Source organism: Corapipo altera, unplaced genomic scaffold (assembly GCF_003945725.1).
Source record: "Corapipo altera isolate COAL_440 unplaced genomic scaffold, ASM394572v1 65, whole genome shotgun sequence".
In the NCBI taxonomy this organism is placed as follows: Eukaryota; Metazoa; Chordata; class Aves; order Passeriformes; family Pipridae; genus Corapipo; species Corapipo altera.
Window position 1 is genome coordinate 4806796 of NW_020884891.1, and position 16788 is coordinate 4823583.

At 39.8% G+C, this 16788-nt stretch overlaps 1 protein-coding gene and 1 long non-coding RNA gene across 8 annotated transcripts in view; one reads left to right on the forward strand and one right to left on the reverse strand.

Moving 5' to 3' along the window:
* FGF13 (fibroblast growth factor 13) overlaps window positions 1-16788 on the forward strand; it is a 314484-nt gene that overhangs the window by 119942 nt on the left and 177754 nt on the right. The window lies entirely within an intron of this gene.
* Window positions 11006-12507, reverse strand: LOC113948140. The gene is made up of 3 exons (XR_003528009.1): window positions 12299-12507; window positions 11928-11996; window positions 11006-11076 (listed from the first exon to the last, which is right to left on the reverse strand). It is a non-coding gene; the product is annotated as an uncharacterized LOC113948140 (long non-coding RNA).

Below are 16788 nucleotides of genomic sequence, written 5' to 3' on the forward strand. Positions count from 1 at the left end.
CAAGCTCTGAGGAAATGAGCTTGAGCTCTGGGAGGTTTGTTTGCCTCCTTGGCTGGCAGAGCTGCCTGCCTATGTCAACACAGGCACCACTCTGTCACTTTGCCTGCCTGCACTTAGGCACTGGCTCTCACAGAAAAATAATACTCAAAACTTCTTCATGCATAAATGACAAAAAGAGGATTTCTGTATGGTGTACCTGGCCAAAGGAGGAGATTGGTTTAAATTTAACTTTCCCTCCCCTACTACACTTGTGTTATTGTGGATGGAGCCTGCATTGTGTAAACTCTCAGCTGAGAAAAGATTTGGCATCATGTGAAGCAAGTGCCTTTTGTTCAAAGGATTGCAGTTTGCATAGTCAACGAAAAGGATCTTTCTTCTATTTGGACAAGATCAGTGAAAACTTCTTGAATTGCCTTTTAAAAATCTTTTTAAAAAAGAACTTGTCAAGCTACCAAGGGAAAAAACCCAGCAGGTAGAGCATGCAACAAAATATAAAGAAGTAAAAAATAACTTCAAAAGCTGCAAGTGAAATTTTCAGTCTTTGAGCATCTTTTTCATTATTTATGTGACAGGAAGTCTATTTTTTTGTCTTTATTATTTTTTTCTCTTCCCTCTCTCCTCCTCCTCCTCTCTCCACTGGATCTGTGGGGAAAAAAAAGATGAAAACTTGGTTCTGAAGAGTAAATTTTTAATTATGTTCCTTTCTGAACTCTGCATAACAGATCACAAAATAAAACCAAGAAAATGACAAAATAGAGGATTTTTCTACCTCTTTTGGTTGGAAGATTTATGAATTTAAGTAGAAATTACTGTTTGTGATGACACATAATGAATGAAGATGTGTTCAAATAATTTCTGTAGAAGTCTTTAAAAAGTACTGTGCACTGGTCAGGCTTGCAATGAACTGAGATATTTTTTGGGTCCATCAGTCAAAAGCCTTTTCCGTGGAACTGCTTCTGGGGGCTCCAGTGAGTCTACAAATAAGAGTAAGTCTGTCATTAACCTCTAACCTGGAATTTACTTTCTCATGTTCTCCACAACAGCTGATTGTCAGGTACAAGTCCACAGTGTCTAATGCTAAGGCTGCAGGCTGATTTGGGAAACTTTTCTACCACAATCCAGGGAAAGCAATTGTCTGCAGGGAGCTGGGAACACTGATCAGCCAGGGAGGATAGCCCAGCTGAATGAATTTAGAATTTCCATCAGGTGGAAAATCCCATAATTTAAGCTGGGTTTTTTTCATTTGAAATTAAGGACTAAGGTTTGGAAGGAAAAGACTAGACCTTGAGGTTTGGGCTGATGCATCTGTCGAGCAATGACTACTTCAGACAGGTCTGCAGTATCTGTTTCTCTTGCTCCATGGGTTGGTAATGTACCCAAGCCTTCTCAACACCTACAAGCAAGCTAAGGACACAAATATAAAAAGGATGAAATTCCTTTATGTAGAAAACAAAGGTTCTGAGGTTGTTTTCAAATTTATGATGTCTAGTTTAGCTATTCTTCTTAAAAAAACAACAACAGACAAAACAAACCTCAACGAACAAGCAAAAACCTCAACAGTTCTGAAATGGAAGTGTTTTGGTTCGGTACATGGGGAAAATAGAACTAGTCTTACAAATCATTTTGATATCAAACTGTTTCCTACTGTGGGGTCTTTGTTTCTTTGCTGCAGGTCAGGAATTTAAGCCATGCCCAGAGGAAGGCTTAGAGAGTTGTAAGGCTACTTTGTGATTTCTGTAATGCCCTGACACCAGGCAAATTCATATGGTTTGATGAGAGGAAAAGGTACATGCACTGTGACAGCTGGAGTTCCTGGACCAGCTGAAACAATGGTGGCTTCTACTTGTTTTTATTCAGTAATACACTCATAGCAGAAAGAAAGCAATGGGATACAGTATGAATTGTTTCAACCCAAAATATCATAAGATTGTGAAAAAGTATTTCAGTGCAGCAGGAAATAATTCACTTAATTCCCTCTCCTGAACAGTAAAATTTGAGGAAATTTTCCTAGCTGAAAAGTTAAAATTGTTTTCTTTCAGGAAAATCATGGTTATTCCTTCCCCAGTCTTTTATTAGGCTGCAGATTCCATTGTGGAGATACTTAAAATTTCTCTTTCATTTCTAGAAAATGTTTTCTGATCGTGCCTTCTGCTCTGATTCCTAAAGGACTTGTTACTTTTGAGTAATTGGCATGTGGTGTAGCTTGGAGCAGCCCTAAGAATAGATGTAAAAGAAACACTTTTGTTTCCTTGTTCTGCTTGTATCAGGATTAGCTCAGCTTGAGGACTGTGTTTGAATTTTTATTTATGTAGCTCTCTGAATTAAATACTTGAAATTTATTGCTACCAGGCATCACACTATATTGTATGTGTTTTGCTACTGGGAAGATTAGTTGCTACTGATCAGGCTGGTAAATGCTGCCTGGTTATTCACTGTCTTGTGTCTGCTGGACAGATGTGCACAGAAAGAATTGTCGTCATGTGTGAATTTATTTTTTAAGACATTCTTTCAAATTCCCTAACTATTCCTTCTTCATACTCTTACATTTCTTGCATCTTCTTTTGTGACTGAAAAATCAATTCCAACACTTAAGTGGAATGGAAAAACTCCTTGGACAGAGTGAGGGTGGGAGTATATTTGAAAATACAGTTTAACAGTGTACTAGTATATGAGTCACAGGTCTGACTTGTTTGATGATGTAAACTAGTGGAAAGCAAAACACCATTTTTGTTTTGTAAGCTACAGATTCCATCCCTGGCTGAGTCGTCTGTGCCTTACAGTCACTTATATCAACTCCTTCACAAAATACTCAAAATGGAAGATAAGCCCTAAAGGAATGGATTAAAATTCTTTTCACCTTGTTTTGTTCCAAAGGGTGTCATTGCTCATCATATCCTCTTCTATTTCACCAGGCATCAAATGATTCAAAAGATGATTTTAATTCAGTTCAGTTTTGCTGCTGCACTTTTGACACCTTCTGAGTAATACAGTATGTGACAGGGCTTGAAGTGAAACTTTATTCTATAAATATCCTTCCAGTTTTAATAAAGTGAAGGACAAACTCCACAGGCGACTGCACGGAAAAGTTTTACCTTGTCCCCCATCCTTTTGTTAACCCAATATATAGCTGAACCATCCTTTCTCTGCAAAACTGATATTATGGCAGCTTCAGGAGATGAAAATAAATGGTGTGAAAAACTTCACTTCCACTTTGGGCTGTGTATTTCTTGTCCTTGTGAATCATTTAGGACCCAATCCTACAAGTCTGCTGTTGCGTGAACCTCAGGAGTAAGGGAGATTCCATTGAGAGGGAGAATGGTTCACAGGTGTGGAGATCTGTAAAACTGAGTCTTGATTTGCCTTTTATTTCCTATCCCTGTGACATGCAAAGTAGCTGTGTTTGCAGAAGAGGAAAATGCGAGGGTCCTGTTGCAAGTGATCTTTCAGAGAACGTGTGTGCCATGAACTCAGCCTGTGGAAATTTGCTGTGCTTCCCACCAGGAGTGAATATTTGTTCATGTGTTCTCAGTAGACCTCATTTTGTATTTGCCTACATTTGTATGTAGCCCCTGAGGTCTTTATCAAGGGTACAGTTGCTGTTCTGATGTCCTGTTTCCACCCTGGGCTTGCACAGCTGGCAGTGCAGTGGGGAGCCAGCTGGGCCATAGCTTTGGTTTTGTCCTTGCTGTGTTCTTTGTCTGGTCTCCTGCTATCAGACCATCTCCTGCCCTCTTTCTTCCCTGCAGTTTGAGTCTCATTTCCTTCCTGCATCTGAAATGTGCTTTTCTTCACTATTCAGCACATCCACTTTCAGCTGGTCCCTTACCTTTCTGAAGCTATTGCCACTTCGTGTTATTTATTGCTTGTTTCCTAAACAGCTGGAGTCATGCCGAACTGTGAAATGATTTCTCCTTTCATACTGACACAGTCTGTAATGTGTCATGTCTTTGAGACAATTTCATGCTCTAGATCAGGGAATTTCTAATACTGTGTTTCTGTCTGGAGTTTTACTGGGAATAAATCTCAAATTCTCACAGAAAACCAAAACAACTCTTGCTTAGGGCACGAGGAAGTTGTGTATGAAACAATGTTAATGGTGCTATTCTGCATGCAGTGTGGGTCACATTGTATATAAACTATCTGATCAACTTCTCTTACTGCTGTGGTTTCCTCTAATACAAGACACTGGATCACTGCAGCTGCTTGCATTTCCAGCAGACCCCGTGTGCAGGGCGAGCAAAGAATGGTATATGAGATTGCAGCATGCACTGGTATCAGTCAGCAACAAGTGCAGCACAGGGTCTACCATGTCATGCCCATGGGCAAAGAAGCCATCTGGAAAAATTGTGTGTAAGGAATAACACATTATTCGTTTCCTCAACCTAGTTAATCCATGAAAAATCAATATGACTGATGATAGTCTTAAATGGGAAAGAATCTGAACTGAAAGGAAAATACGTTCTTTAACATAATAAAACAGAAAACCCTGAGGTTATATGAAATAACTGGGCAGTTAAAAGGCAGGGCAAAGATGCAGAAAAATCCAGAGCACACAACTCTTCCCTACGGGGAGTGGGATTCAGTTGCTCTTTATTTAACCTATTATGAGAGGAATTAATATTTTTTTTTTCCTATTTGGTAAATTGTTTTTTGGTCTTTTACCTATGATGGAAGGGCACAGAGTGTTACTGAGTCACTGAGGAGACTGGCTAGTTGGCTTACAGGGAGCCCAGAGTCAGCTAGCTTTTGGAGCAGCTCTAGGAGAGGCTTCTGCTGACTGTTTGAGGGGTCTGGAGATCCCTAAAACACATCTGAGCGATGAGTAAAATGTAATAAGGTGAGGGGACAACCAGAAGGACTGTTTTCTGTCATCTGCTGTGCTGGTTTGTTGTCAACACTTAGTTGTCAAGTTTGTATCCCATTGCAGCTCAGGAACCTCAAGGCCCTAGAATTGCTTTCCCGCACGAACAGAAAGGCCGCTGTTTCTCTGCGAGCGAAGCTTTGTCTTCTGAGATTTTGGCTGCTCTGCAGCCATCTGGAGTTGTCAGCTTGCAGGCACCTGCTTGCCAAGCCGTGTCTCACGCAGAGACCTGGTAACACCTGCGAGCCCTTCCCTGTGCAAACTATGGAGTGTTTTGCAGGTGGCACTTGGAGTGTCGATGTTCGCCTGTGATGGGCTAAACGGTTTGTGTCGTACCTGCCCCAGGAGCTTGTCTTTCCAGGTTGCACAACAGCATATGCTGACTTCCAGATCCCCTGGTCTTGGCACCTTGGACTCTTTGGGAAGAGACTGGCAGTTGGAGCTCCTTAACAAATTGTCCCAGAGAAAATTAATTCCAAATCTAACAGGGTTTGCTGGAGACCAGAGATCTTGTTCTGTAGGAAGAAATGAGAACCTACCTTATTCACTCAGTTTGTAATTTAAGGGTGACACTGAGGTTTTAAGCAGACAAAGGATTGTTGAGACTACATGTGAGTGATGGAGTATGTGCACATGCAGGTGAGTGTTTCTAGTTTCCTTTCTTAGTTGTTTTTATGCTTCCATGTGTATAACATGAATGGTGGGCTTTTGGATGGACCAAAGGAGAAGGGCAATACAAAGCTGCAGGATTTAGAACACATATTACAGTGTGGCATAAATAACAAAGTGATGCTTCAATTTCCATAGTAATAGAAAATTTGTTTGTGTTTTGGTATAGTATAGGAGGCTTTATGAGTCTCTTGAGAGAGCACAGCCTTTCTACTAAAGATAAAAAAATGGAAACTTTTTGGAATAAAAAATTTATACTACCAGTACACACCAAAGGAGTAATAAATAATTGGAAAACAATTGTAGGAGGATGTGAAAAAAATCTTAGCTTTAGCATTTCAATAGTAATTTGAATCAATCTCTCAAATGATCGGATGGAACAATTGTCGTCTTTGTATGTTCACACAGTCATAGTGGGATTTGAAATAACTGGTATTGCTTTCTAAATTTTTGTGATACTCTGCTTATCACACAGCATACTGTATCACTTGTATTCCTTAACTTGTTGTACTCAAAATACAGCCTCTAGGCTTGATCTTGTAAAGACTATGGATTTGACAGTAAAACTAAGATCACACAGAGAATTTGAGATGCTTTTATTGACAAATGTTCTGGTCATCAGTTGATCCACGATAATTATACCTGTCCTGCTCTCAGTTGTGAAGAACTGTCTTATACTGGCCACATTTTTATCTCATCCTTAGTTTGATGAAGAAGGCACTGCCCTAGAAAAGGGGAGATGTCAGGGAAGAGAAACCTGATCACCTGCTCTTTGCTGTCACATAAAAAACTAGAAATCTTTGAAAAGTTGCTGTCGCCTTCGTGTGTTTTCAAGTCAATATGCCTGTTTGATGTGGCTTATAGTGAAATCAAAGCTATCCATGTCTCTAAATACGTAGTCTGGATTGAGCTCCTCAAAGAACGTCAGAGGCTTCAAACTGTTTTAGTCTTGAAGGTGCACACCAGTGTGCTCACTCTGCCTGGCAGCGTGTTGGGGCTGTAGCACAGCTTAAGTGTTTTGAATTTCAGGCAAGATGTGCTTCTAAATACTCAAGTGCTTGCTGGAGATCTCACCCTTATATTTGCAATCTGTTTAGGGGGACTGTGAAACAAGTATGTTGAACTACTGTTCAAATGCAGTCAGCCTGGTGATTTCTCATAGGAAAAAAAAAGGAAGTATTTTAATTATATTTGATATTAGTCCTGCATAGACACATATGCCAACATGATTTATTTCATTTAGCAGTATATTCTTCTCAACTGAATTATGTGTAATTGTGTAGACATGGTCACTTTAAATATTTTATGGACTTGTTTAATGTAAGACAGAGTGCAGCCTGTAGGGCCAGCAAGAAATATTGCTGCATAACTTCTATTTAATTTTATTTCAGCAGTTTAATAATTCATTTTAACTGGATTTGAACATCAGAGTGAGCTCATGGTTAGAGTGCAACTTGCTGCTGTAGTTCTTGCGTAGACGAGTCAGGTGACTGAAGAAAAGTCTTGAATAGTCAGCAGAGACAAGCTGCACACGTGTTCAGGTTGGCAGCTAATAAGAAATATCTGACCTGTTTGCTGCTTCAGAGGCAATATGTGCTAAAGGTTTGAGCTGGACAGAAGCCTTGTCACAAGGCAGGGTTATGTCTTCTAGAAAATACAGACTTGCCAAAAGGAAAAGTGTTTTAATGAAATATGAAGTGTTCCTTTGGAGATTCAGCTTGTTTGCTGCTATTTTACCTGTAGTCAGGATTTTGTTTTTGCAAGTCCTGGGCTTGGGGGGAGAAAATCAAACAATTGTCAAATTGTCAAACAGTCAATGCAGTGCCCTTGTGCCAGTCACAACCTCCATGAATCCTTCAAAGATGGATCTTAGCAGCTGGGTCTGTGCTGTTGTCCCCCTTGGCATTCCTGGGATATCACAGGATGACTTTCCATCAGCAGAGACAATTTTGGACTTCACTGAATTTGGACAGGACAAAACCTTGTGCAGTTTCCTCTTATTTTTGAAAGGAGGGTGGAGGGACCATCAGCATGGTCATCTGCGTCCTGTGCCTGCTTGTGAGAAAATATGTGAAGTTCTCACTTAGGGACAAAGTTGCAGTTTTGCACTGGACACTGGGTGCAGCTGAGCCCGACGGGTGTTACTGTAAATTGCCAAATGCTTAGTGTGAAAAGGGAGGAATTGTTCTCTATGTGGTGGCCATTGTGTTTCAGATCATCTTGCGATCAGCAATTCTTAGTTGGTCACGGGGCCTGATTCAGTGAAGTGCTGAATGCTTTTGCAATGCAAAATGCATTAAGGATGCTCAGCACCTTTTCAGGCTGCTGCTTTCTCACTCATATAGTACATGAGCCATAGCTCACCTGATTTTCATAGTCATTTGCCTTGTAAAAATAGAAATCTGCCATCTCTATCAAGAAATAATATTTGTATTTATTTGCAGGGTGAGTATCATTGAAATCAGATGTCATCCTTTTTGTGTTTTGATGCTGGTCATGTCATAGATGCATTTGAATATGACTTATTTCAGTGAAGTAATTAATAACAGCAAGGTTTAAGTGTTTAACCGCTTCTCACTTTTGGCTAATACAGCACAAAATCTGTCACTACCTGCTTTTCATCGGGAATTGTCCACCTTAGGATGTTTGATCTCTTCTGATTTTATCTGTGTACAAGTGTTTAGTTGCTGAGGTAAATGGCTGGAACTTGAAGTATAAAGCACCATGGAAAGAAAACAGTTGTCCATCCAAGGAGTCTCTGCAGGAACTGTGTAAATAGATTATAGTAAGGGTTATTAGGAAGCTCAGCTGTATCTCTGCTTAAGCTCTTTTTCCTTTTTCCTATTTTTTATCTTTTTTGCTTTCAGGATCATGTGTAACATATGAGTCTTTTAAGGCTGATGCAGAACAAGAGTATTGTCACCTAATGTCTGCTCTGTTGACAAAAACATATTATTATGAGTGACCAGGATGTAACTGAATAGATCCAGGGCTTTGTATCTTGCTTTGACAAAGCAAGAGAAGATCAAAGCCTCCACACTTTCAAACAAATTAAGTACTTCATAACCTACTCGAGTTCAAAAATTTGTACTTGCAGGTCTTTTGGTTATTTGTGAAGTCTTTCCTAGAGGGGTAAAACTGATCATAATTTGATACAATTGCAACTTAATACTTTTTCTTTTCTTGGAGCGAATGTCCAGATTTTGTTATCAGTTGCTTTAATTTCTCTGAAATCATCAAAACTGCCTCTCAAGAACTGAGATCTAATAGCTCTGAACAGAGGAACTGTGATTAGAGAAAGGCAGGGAGATAGATGTGCAGAAATGAGCAGGAGCTCCTGCTGATCAGGTTCCTGCCTCTGAGCATGATGTGTCAGAGCAGCCTTTCCTTCCCCTGACTCTGTGTCCCCGTATGCTTCAGCCTTGGTGCCCAAGAGTCCAAGTGGAAAATATTTCCATGGGAAGGTGCTTTTTTATCCTCCTCCAGCAGATTGCCTGCTGGCAGCTCCTCTTCTGGAAACGTGGGTGTCCATCCTGGCAGGGAGAGGGTGGTAACCATTTCCTAGTCCTTCGAGTTTTTACCTAATACATGCTAAAAGACATCTTATGTCTTCAGTACAGTCTAGCAGGTTTTCCTATGTCCCTTCTTTCCTCATGTCCCATCTTTTCAGACACTGTTAAGCCATTTTGCCTTTGCATCTTGCCTTGGTCCTCCTACAAGGCAGCAACACTGCTTGAGTGTTGGTATGGCCGTGTACAAATGGTTGAGAACAGTTTCTTTTCCAGTAAATTCAACTTCTCACATGAGCTGCCAAAAGATGACAGCTACTGGGGAGACGTAAAATCAAAAAAGCTACTGATGTATCAGTGTAGGCTGTTTGGACTAGAGCAAAACAAATGGTGTATTTTAGTTTGTGGACTGTCGAAAAGGATTGGAGAGAAGAAAAGGCAGATAGGAGAACTGCATAAGTACAAGAGTGTTTTGGGCTGTTTTCAGCTAAGAAACAGTAACTTTAAGAAATTATGAAGGGTTGAACAAAATTTTTTGCATAGCTAATTTTTATATTTTATTTTGGGGCTGGTCTTTAACCAAATATAGATAAACCCCAGAACTGTTGCCATTTGAAATAAAAAGACAATTAAAATGTCAAATCTAAGTTTTTAATATATTTTGTTAATTTTAATAGGTATTTTTCTTTGCAAAAGTTCATCTGAAAAATATCACCTACTACTTATGATGCTAGACAGCATATTTTATGAGACATTTGTGTTTTGACAAAGCAAACTCTGTCACACAATTTGGTTTCACATATTTTTATACCAACATTTAAATGTTGGGCTTGAACTGCTCAGCTGTATGAAAATATAATCTCCTTACAGTCACATATTCTTGCATGCTGAAAGAGTTGGTTAGAGTAATTTGTAACTCTTCCAGATAATTTTAAATAGTACGTTTTTAGAAGAAAAATGGAATGACAAACAGGAGCTCAGAAAGCAGCTTTTCATCTGATCATGCGAAAGGCAACCGCAGAGCTTCCAGCAAAGCTTGCCAGTGACTGAATGTTGCTGTTGGAAGGATCCCACACTTGGATTTGAACACGTTGGCCAAACGTGCTGTATAGGTGGCCAAAAGAATGAATTCTACTTTTAGAGAAAACACCTGTCCCTGTTGCCTCCGGTCCTGTGCTGTGGATTCCTCTTGGCAGCAGAAAGGGATAGAACAAGTGTGCTCTATTTTAAAAAGTATTTGGCATTGCAGTAGTCTATTCTTACCTTCCAGATGTACCTCTTAATATATTTTTTTCTTTCAGTCTCTCTGTGAAGTCTGTGCATGCATGTCCCACATGACTTCCAATATTTTCATCCTTGGACCAAATTCTGGCTGAGGGCAGAGGGGGTTTTACGAGAGTAATGTTTGGGCGGTGGAGTTGCTGAGCAAAGCACCAGATTTTTTTGGAAGCTGTGTGTGCTGTAGTTTAGGTAAGGTAGAAACATGTGGGGGCTGTGTTCCTGCATGAGGTTGCGTTGCTGTGCTTTTACATTCAGCTCTTGGGAAGTGGGAAACGTCGTGCACTGAAACTGGTGTTGCACTGAGAGTGCTGATTGAGACCTGGACAGACAACTTGGCTCCTGAATGTGCAGAACTTTGTGCTTTTTGAAATAGGATTTAGAAAGTTGTATGCATCTATTTCTCTAGAACACTGTTCTATGGAGACTGAGCCCTTTGAATGGTGCAGTTTGATACAGTAAGTGCTGGCAAGTTTTCTGATTGTTTGATCTAGACTCTTTTAATAACCATGTTTCACATAGAATTATTCAGTGTTCCAGAAGAAAACTGTCAACAGGCTTGTTTTAAATCCTTTGTTTGAGTGAATGTTTGTGATAATCACCTTACCTCCAAGATTCACAGAACATACTTATGAATACAGCCAAAGCAAATTAAATAATTTATTTGAGCAAATATTCAGAGGAAAACGAGCTGATATATTTGCACAGTGCTGAAGATTTTTTCATCCTGGAGATTGACCAAAGAAGTTAAGACTCCAGCTGGAATGAGGAAGACATAGGCAAAATGAGCTTGCTTACTTTGTTCTTTCTTTTCCAAGCCTAAAGTTAAGGTCTTAAATTCCTTCCCTTTGCATTTATGTATTAGGAGGAATATAATTACCAAAGTGATAAGAATACTGATTAATGCTTCCTAAGCTGTTGATAACACCTATTTTAAAAGGTGAAAGTTTTTTCAGTGTGTACACTCCTGTATATTATAATAAAACATGTATTCAAGAATTTGGCATTTTCCTCATGACTCCTGCTGTGTTGAGTCATCACACAAGCTTCTATTTCCTCTTCATTATTCATTTATTGCATTACCTTATTTAAAATTACTTGGAAGAAAGGGTATCAAAAGCCTGTAGCTTTTTTATTCAGAATGTTCTTTTTTTTCCCTAAAAAAAAAATATTTCTATTTACTAAGCAGCGAGCATCCACACACTGCCAGAGCTGAGCTGGAAATAGAACAGTGACTTCACTAGAGAGTTTTATAATGGAAAAACTGCAGTTAGCATATATTTTGCAATGCATGTAGTTGATAAAGCTGTGTGAACAGCTTTGCAATGACTGAAACTTCATAATTATATCAACATGAAGAATGAGCCAGTATTTAGATGGGGAGTCAACTCTATGTTGCTTTCTTCCTGGAAATCTCAGGGCCATAAAAATTTAACAATCTGTGAATAAATAACTGCTATTTAGCTCATCAGAGATGGTGTTGCAGTTCTTATTGACTCTGAATTCGCTTAAAGCTTCTAGATTTAATAGGAAAACTGCAGTTGCAACTACATAATTGTCTGGATAACTATTATTGCTTGTAATGACATTACTCACAGTTTAATACTCACGGTATAATAGAGTATACTTGATTTTGGGGCAGAGCAGTGACATATAAAAGCACCCTCTTCAGTTAAATTCTAGGAGACGGAAAATTTTTAGAATGTCGGAGGGAGCTATTACATAAGGACAAATATTTACCTAATGTAATCAAACTCCTCTTTAAATCAGAACAATAGTGGGAGTGCAGTTACTATGGTTCTGTATAATTTTGTGCTATATTTGACAGAATTTGGCAGGACTAAAGCCACAGCTGATCATCTGATTTTGAAAGGGAAGAGAAGAATATGGTAGGTTTTCATTCCCAATCTGTCCTCAAGATGATGGCACATGCTCCCTCACTAGCCCTGAGCAAGGAAAAATAATCCAAATAAATATTTACCAAAAGCACGTTGCAGCACTGCTGAGCTCTGAGGGTGAGGCTGATTTTGAAAGACACTGCCTTTTTATGCCTGCCCTCCCCTTCTGAGCCTTGCAGAGTGAGTTTAAAAAGAGCCCTGCCACAGCCTCCATCCCGATCTCCCCACACCCTCGATGCAGGGCCCCATTTCAGCCCAGCCAGTGTCTGTCCCAGCAGTGCTGCACGATGTGAGTCCCCTGCTCTGCCTCTGACCTGCCCAGCCATGGGGTCCCACTGAGCTGGCCTTGAGCCACTTGTGACCTCACAAAGTACTTTTTACTGTGAGCTGAATGAAGCTGATGGGTAAAGTATTCTCCAGGTTGTGCCCTTGAAATACTAATTTGCTGACCCCCCGTTTTCACTGGAAAAAGTCCTGTTCCCCTGAGCTTTTCTGTGATGCAGAGCCGTGTCAGGTGATGGACTGATGGAAGTACCTAAATAAGGGTAACTTTGTCAGTGTGCTTTTATGGGGGGGGTTCTGTTTGTTTTTTTAATTGATCTCTTGCACTTGGGCTGAATGTGAGTTCTGTGTATTATTTAGGACTTTGAACATGAGTCTGCAATAACTGTTAAGAGATAATTAGCACAATCACAGTAAATCACCCAGAAGCTTCAGCCATCTGATATGACACAGAGTCTTTGCATACTTCATAAGTAACCTTTCAATGGAGCATTTCATGCTTCAGCACTGCAGGAAATAGAAGTGCAGGAATGAAAACAATATCCTTTTCTGACAACAGATGATACTCATTTTTCCTTGTCTCTCACCTGCTTCTTTGTCATATCCTGTTTCCATTTGCATTAGAAAGGCACAGAAGTTACTGGCACTTTGGAGAGTGCCAGGAATGCCTGTTATGGGCATTATATGTAGAATGGACAGTGCATCATTGTACGACTTGATACCCCAACAGACTAAACTCTGCAGCTGGCAGACAGGAGGAGTAAAAGTGTATGGTAAAAGGAAGCACTGCATAAGATGAAGTTGAGAATATGATTGTTTTTCACATGTGGCACCAAAATTTGGAAATAATGATCTTTCACATTTTTATATTGAAAAGAGCCTACCCAAATTACCATTTATATAGAAAAATTTGATACTGTTAATGCACTGAACAAAAATGGCATTTATATATAGCACTTGATAAAAGCACAAAAGGTGAAATCCCTTGTTCTTTAAAAGTAGTTCATGGCTCTAACTGTATTTTTTTAATATAATTTTAAGTAATCATTTTTTTTCTCTCATTGTGGGAGTATATTAACCTCAGCTTTAAGATACTTAAACTTCATCTGTACTGAAAATATAGGCAGAAGTACTGACATATTGAGATATATGCCAAAGAGCTGCCTTAATGCATTCAGACGTCTAATTTTTATTTGTCCCTAAGCAATTATGTCAATATTCTTTAAGGAGCAGTGTTTCTTGTAGTTTATTGTGCCAGATAGGCTGGACAGAGATAATCACAGTCTTGCAGGTCCAGTTTAGTGGTTTTCAAGCTGAGCAGAATTAGGACCGCAGAGCTGTGCTGTGGAGAAGCATAAAACACTGTATTTTGGGGGGTGCAGATCATGTTTTTTTGTTGTTGCTTTAATTATTCAGAGTATATAGGATGTTTTCTTTCCTGAAAAAGGAACTCATTCACACACAACAGTCTGAATATTCATGATCAATCAAACTGAACACTGAATCCAGAGCCAGAACCTTCCAGCAGTTCACTTGGCTTGGCAGTGTGACCTGATGAAGTTGCTGACCCTTCTGTCTTGTAGTTCTGCATTTTTGTTTGGAAGTAATCACTCTTACCTTGGTTCTTGAGTGTAGTTGGAATTAGTGTATATTTGTGTAGCACTTCAGGGATGTTAAATATTTGATCAAGATGTTGATTTATCTGGTGACTCAGAGGAGGAACTGACTCTGAACATCTTGGAAGCAACCTCTGAAGACCAGAAGTTTGGGTAGACCTCTAGAAAATATTACCCAGAAAATATTAGCACTTGGTGCCTCTTCACCAATACATGCTGTCCTTCCTCAAGGACATGTGGTCTCTCTTTCTCAGTCAGCTTTCTGTTTCTCCTCCATCCAGCCCGCCTGCTGCCCTGTGTTTTATTCTGTGAAGCTTAATTCTTCTTTGCCTAGGGTGAAGTCTTAACAAATTGTTGTAAATAGCATTGCCCCTTTACATTAGTAGCAGAATGATTTGCTTGGTTTGCTCCTGTTTAGCCTGACTGAAACAAGCTCCTGGCATATAATCACTTACGCTGGTCATTAAATCCCTGTTAATAATGTAGTGTATTAGATGCCATCTGTCTGTTCAGTGATACTCCTGTCTGCTGAGTCCTCAGTCACTGTGTCAGATGCTGGGGTAGGTCTGTGTGTACCCCATTCGTGCCTTTCCTGCATCTGGGATAAGAGAGAACAGGCTACATCTCATCACTTCTCTTATTCCAGAGAAGTTTTGAGAAAGCAAGTGGATTATCAGTGTGTCACAAGGGAAATAGAGCATCACTGAACAGGCAAGGGGGGAGAGGGTAAAATTCATGTCAGTATCTAGAGCAATTTATGCAAGAAACAAGAGGAACATCTTTATCATTATTGGTTTGGAAAGACCTTAATTCAGAATGGCAGTGGCTATTTCTTTAGCTATTTTGTAAGATCAAATTTCTTTTTCTGAAGAAGATCGTGAAGAAGATGTGTTTTAAGCAAGGCTCATCTTGGAGTAATGGGAAAGGAGATCAGGCTCATGAGCTGAATCTACCTCACAAGGCACAAACCAGGAGCTTGTCAAGGTCATGCTCAAGCAAAAGGCATTTCCCTTACTCTGGTCCACCAAAAAAACCCTGTTGACAATCATTGGTTTGTTTGTTTATGACCTATGTTATGAAAAAAGAAATTTTAAATTACCAGAATGGTTGGGGGTCTGGTTCAGCATTTGTAACTTTTCCTTAAGATTTGGAGGTTTATGAATGTTGTCCAAAACTCACACTTTGTAGGGACTCTTAAGTAACAAAACACCGAGGCAGGATCATGTTTGTAAACATAAACTTTACCCTGGACTCCCTCTAGGACTGTTTTCTTTGATTTTTTTTCCTCTGTGGAAAGCAGGCTTAAAAAGCAGCAGTGCTTTGATATGAATTCTTCTCAATTGAAGCTTTGGAACCAGTGTGCTCAAGCTGCTAAAAGGAATCAGCACAATAATTTCATTCAGGCTCATAAAGCCTTTCCACTGATCTTCCCTAAATGCCAGCTTTTTCAGAGGCCTGTATTAGAGATTTTGGGTGAATTTCTCTTTAAATATAACGTTTGTCTTCATATCTAGAAGATATTATTGGTCCAGTCAGAGAGAACCTCTTCCAAAAATGTTACCCAAAATTATTCGGTGAGATCCAAGAAGAAACCAAACCAAGCAAGCAGGAACATTTCATTTTATCTCTCCATAAAGAATCCATTGGGAGATTTTTATTGAAGGACTTATACAATAACTTGTGCAGTAAGCGAAGGAGAATGCATCATTTTCCCTGGAAGAGAGGCAAATTGAATAAAAGTTATATCTGAAAGGCTAGGGCAGCCTGGGTAGCTCATCAGCTGGATAACCATGTGATAGACCCAGAGGCAGCTTCAGAACTGTCATGTCAGCTGTTATCAGTGGAACTAGCCAAGGAGTGGGCTGCTGAAGTTAGCAGACTCCTTTCTTCTTGGGCATCTGGTTCTTGCAGCAATTTGATGCAGCCCATCTGTGCTGCCCATCCTCTTCCACGTATACTACCCAGAGGAGAGGAGGAGTAAAGGAGTCTCATTTTTGGGGTGTTACACTTCAAAAAGTGGATGGCTTTTAAAATGCTTGGATGATGATCACTTCCTGAAGGAAAACCCTTCCACCTGAGTCATGGAAATGAGCTTAAGCGAGTAAACTGCTTGGATCAACTTGGAGGAATTTTGCATGTTTGCCCACTTAACAAGCTCAGCAAGTGTGGGCACATTCCTTGTGTACAAAAAGAAGACAAGAGTCACAGTGCAAAAAGCAGACGTGCCTCGTTTGCCCAGCATGACCTTGGGCGGGGATCCTGCAGGGCACAGGGTAACTGTGTGTCCCCTGAGTTATGGGAACTGGCTGGATGCCTGTTCTGTGGACACAAGGTTAAATACCTTCTCTGAAGCATTCATGAAGATTTAACCAAGCATATTTACATGCCTCTTGCAGTGAGTTTGTTTTGCTTCACATTGGTGGGGAGGGCAGAGCACTTTCTGAGGCAGCTACTGCTCCAGGTGATGGGCAGTACCTCACTGATGCACAGTAATTCAGTTGTGTGTCTGGCCTTTGAGAAGAATTTTCTCATCTCATCTCTTGATAAGACCCTTTTCTGACAGCATAAATAATTTTTCTGGCCTTTGAAAATATGTTTGAGTTAATTATAATTATTAAAAAAAAAGTGAAACTGAAGCAATGAGATTAATTTCAAGCATGTTTTCTGTTGACGGG